This window comes from Gymnoscopelus braueri (assembly GCF_963280865.1).
Source record: "Gymnoscopelus braueri genome assembly, chromosome: 3".
NCBI classification, from domain to species: Eukaryota; Metazoa; Chordata; class Actinopteri; order Myctophiformes; family Myctophidae; genus Gymnoscopelus; species Gymnoscopelus braueri.
The window spans coordinates 5,835,168-5,840,167 of NC_137612.1; the positions used below are offsets into that span (position 1 = coordinate 5,835,168).

At 39.7% G+C, this 5,000-nt stretch overlaps 1 protein-coding gene across 1 annotated transcript in view; it reads right to left on the minus strand.

Moving 5' to 3' along the window:
• LOC308082983 (calmodulin-binding transcription activator 1-like) overlaps nt 1–5,000 on the minus strand; it is a gene marked incomplete at both ends in the record, with an annotated part of 131,598 nt that overhangs the window by 124,929 nt on the left and 1,669 nt on the right.

Genomic DNA, 5,000 nt, shown 5'->3' on the forward strand with positions numbered 1-5,000 from the left:
GTGTGTGTGTGTGTGTGTGTGTGTGTGTGTGTGTGTGTGTGTGTGTGTGTGTGTGTGTGTGTGTGTGTGTGTGTGTGTGTGTGTGTGTGTGTGTGACTAACTAGTAGCCGTTTTTTTTATACTTTCTCTCCTTCAGTCCCATCATCATCTCTCTGTTTCCCTGACCACTGTTGCTATGATACAGAGGAGGCCATGCAACCAGCGCAGTGGGAGATGCATGGTTCTTCCTGGCTATATGTTGGATGCTGTTCCCATGACCACTGTGTACAATGAATGGAGCCATGCCCGACCCCACGTCCACTGAGGCATGCTGAGAGTGGATAACATAGCAGCAGTCTCTGGGTGAGAGCGACCATCGTTTTTAGCGCTTGGAATTGGTACACAGGCATGGTATAGAGCTAGGGGTCTTCAACAGGGGGTCCGGCACCCCTGCAGGGGATCCTCACAACTACTATAGGGGGTGTCCGCCAAATCTTTGTGTGATATATATTTTTTTACATTAACCACTTGAACCATAGCATCCCTAGCCTATTCTGAGGGGAACATTAGCCGAAAATAGCAGATCTACAAGCTCACAACGCCTCGCGCTGCGAGGCGTTGTGAGGTTGTAGATCGGCTATTTTCAGCAAGACTACTCACATACAACACACCCACACCCACACACACACACACACACACACGTCTGTGTGTAATACCATGTAATAATGGAATACAGATGTAAAATAATAATTCAAGGTAGAAGGAAAAGAGAGCAGACTGAGTACAAGTTTTGAGGGTTTAGTGGTTAACTGTCTGAAAATACACATTAACATGAATCCAACACAACACAATGGTTGTCAAACAAGTCTATGAAGCTATCCATGAAAAATATTAATCTGCAACACAATTTTATACTTTATACCACGTTTATGTGTGGGGACAGACCCCTACTTCATCTCTCTCTCAGCTAGGGGGTCCTTGGCCTGAAAACCGTGGAAGACCCCTGATATAGAGTCCAACCAGACAAGTGTATTTATTCACCAAAACACCGACAAAGGTAACGTTCAATCTTGTCACAACCTTGGCATGGTGGTGTCCAGGCAGCTTTCCACCCTTCCCTCCATCTGACAACTGGCAGCATTTTATACCCAGCTGAAGATAATGAGCCTGCCCTGGACTGCTCCATTCCAAGGGGTGTACTCTAACTCTCAAACATTATAAATACATTAATACCTATACGTTTAACACACATAAAACTCTAGTGCAAATCTCTAAGCACTACAAAAATAGCGAGTCTTTATCCTTCTTCATACTATACTACAACAAATATTCGCAATTGCAAAAACACATCATAACCCCCCTCTGACCTACTGACTATAGTCCAGCCCAATCTACTGAAACACACCAGGTGTTGAGCATTTAATCAAACTCAACAATAAAACTTCACACTACAAACATATTGCACTCTCTTCATATTGCACTAAGGTAACGTAATTGCACCGTGCAAATTAATAAAAGTGCAAATGTGCAAATGTCATTCGATAAATAAGGTTACATGTGCAAACATAAGTAACAGAGGACCTCTCTCTGTTACACTCTGATTCAACATGTTAGAGTTGTTCCAACACCAGTATCGGAAAAGCTGCCGATACACTTTCACAACCCCATATTATGAGGGAAATTTTTACTATGGCGACCCATAGTTTGAGAACCGCTGATCTATGCCATTCCGATACCTTTTATCACATGATGATATGTAATTTACAGTCATGTTTTGAATGCTTCAGTTGATGTTGCACTACCGTTTTATACTCTTACTGTACTATGTACAATTATCATTTTACTTTCTTGTAGCATTAACAATTATTAATGGATTTTATATTTATTACTAGATCAGTGGTTCGCAAACTTTTTAATTTGAAGGACCCCCATAACTCTGAGAGTGTAACAAATGGAACTATTACTTTTGTACACTCTCAGAGTTACAGACTTGTAAGCGTCCATTTGGTTCCATTTGTACACTCTCAGAGTTACAGACTTCCATTTGGAAGCCCCTCAAGGAACCCTGAACCACTTTAAGAACCACTGTCTTAGATCGGATCAGTACACGGTATCGACAGCTATGCAAGTTATGGGAATCGGAACTGGTATCGGGAAAGTGAAAATGGTATCGGTAGCCTACATCTCTATATAGGATCAGTCTCTGATTCAACATGCTTGCGTGCCTGCCTGCAAGTGTGGCGATACAAACACTGAGAGAGTAAAAAACAAAAAACCCTTTCAAACAACCCTTTCTTCTAATTTCCAAAAATATCAAAAGTTTCCAAAAATCTTCAAGATTTCTCAAAAGTTGCAAAAATAGCAGATCTACAAGCTCACAAGATTGTAGAACTGCTAATTTCACACGCACAACACGGTTGTACGAACAATTCTAAAATAGGGCTTTTAGAATTGGGCTCAACAATGACGATTCTGCTGTGTATCCGTGTCTGAGCCTTGTAAATTATTATATTTGACCCCTGCATGATCCTGTGTGATCAAAACAGACTTTTTGTGTTTGTGTGTGCGTGCGTGCGTGCGTGCGTGTGTGCTCTGTGGCCTGCAATTGGGAGGATTGCAAAAGACAAATGCCAACAAAAAGTTGGCTAAATACTGTTCTGTCTCAGCTATCATGGGCAGTCTGTCTATCTGGAGAAGACGATGTTTCATTTATCCTAGTAGCTAAGGGGGAGAAAAGAAAAAAAAAGAGAAAAGAAAACATCTGTCAAATTTCTGTATATAGTAGTAAGTCATCAATGTGTTATCTTTTCTTCATCTGTGTGTTAATAAGCATGTGCAGCAGTTGTATCTGGTTTGACCATATAATGTAACCTTCCGATCAGTTTGGATCGATCAAGTATTGCGCTTTTTGTGCAGATCCAAATAAAACAATTCAGATGTGTGTGTGTGTGTGTGTGTGTGTGTGTGTGTGTGTGTGTGTGTGTGTGTGTGTGTGTGTGTGTGTGTGTGTGTGTGTGTGTGTGTGTGTGTGTGTGTGTGTGTGTGTGTGTGTGTGTGTGCGCGCGCGCTCGCCCTAGCGTGTGTGTGCTTGTGCAGTGGGTACAGTATATATGATGGGGGGATGGTGTAATGTGTGTGGTATGGTGAACAGAGCTGATACGCCAATGGCCCATCTCTCTCATCTCCACTTTTATAGTCTTTACATGCAACGGAATGCTCAAGTCATGGCCTCCCCACTGCCTGTGGCTACTTGTGTGCTACGTGTGAGTGAGTGTGTGTGTGTATGCATGCGTGTGTGCTCACGCACCCATACATGCTGACCGTGCATGGCTGCATGTGCATGTTTTTGAGGCTATAGTCTGTGGTTAAGTGTGTGTTGTACCCAAAAGTATTGGTGATTTGCATCAAAACAAAATGGCCATGCATGTTTTCTGAGACATTGTTTACAAGTAGGCCGTTTACCCCTTACACTCAACACTGCCTCTAGTGGGGAGCGTTTAAAGGTTAAAATCTGTCTTTGTTCAGCAAAGCCTGCCATGACAGCGATCAATAAAGGTCTATCTATCTGTGTATCTATCTATGTATACATACTGTAGATCTATGTACTGTATGTATGTATGTATGTATGTATGTATGTATGTATGTATGTATGTATGTATGTATGTACGTACGTACGTACGTACGTACGTACGTACGTACGCATGTGATGTATGTGTATGTGTATGTATGTACTATGTATACAAGCTGTAGATCTATGTATGTATGTATGTATTATTATATATTATATTATTTTTAATTTCACTGGAGGATAAGCCCCTTGAGATGCAGCATCTCGTTTTCGAGGACATAAAACAAGAAAACAATCCAACAACACAGAACAAAACAAATCAAGGACATACACAGAAAGGCTCTCTCACCATCTTAAACTACGTCATCAGTATACTAGTTAGTAACCTTTAAAAATTATTCAAATTTAAATAAAAATAACATTAAAATACAATAAAAAAAAACAAAACAAAACAATCAATTCAAATAAACAAACATGATGCCAATATAGGATCATCTTGGAAATAAGTAAATAAATACAATTAGAAACAGGAACAGCTAGATGTAAGGTGAACCAGCAAAGAGGTCATGTAAGCATTAAAAGAAGAAATTGATCTAATTGACAAGGGCAGGTTGTTCCAGTCTGACGATGCTTTGAACTTAAATGTATGTATGTATGTATGTATGTATGTATGTATGTATGTATGTATGTATGTATGTATGTATGTATGTATGTATGTATGTATGTATGTATGTATGTATGTATGTATGTATGTATGTATGTATGTATGTATGTATGTATGTATGTATGTATGTATGTATGTATGTATGTATGTATGTATGTATGTATGTATGTATGTTTCTATCTATGGTGGAGAGAAACGATCAGGAATAAGTAAGTGGCTACACAGTAAGCAGCACTTTAAAGAACTGCCACAAGCTTTGATATAATATTGACACATTGTGAGTGTTGAACACTACCAGTGACCTTGTGCTTTGTAGCAGCAGTGTAGTTCTGAGGCTACATCACAGCATGGGGAGTACATCAGGGCAATTTTAACCACATGAACCCTAGCAACCCTATTTTGGGCTTGTTCTAATAGGCAAACAGAAGGTAGAAACAGGAGAACATTTAGCAGAGAAATGCATACAGGCCTATTCAGCAAAAAATAAGCAGATTTTCAAGCTCACACATCGTCTTGCCATTTTCGTTTTTTTAACGTACATAAAAGTATTATAGTGTTTATCTGGTTAACACACTGTGGCATTATTACCACTCCAAATGGGCATTACAGCAGTATTTATGACAGCTTGACAACAGCAGGTTAACAATGGTTGATGACGCAAACAAATTACAAGATAGGCTTATAGGTAATGGAACATCCGTTGAATTCAGACTAAGGACTTATTTACATTTCACAAGCAATAAAATATGATTGATTATGGCTTGACTGAAGCCATTGGTGGTAGCTACC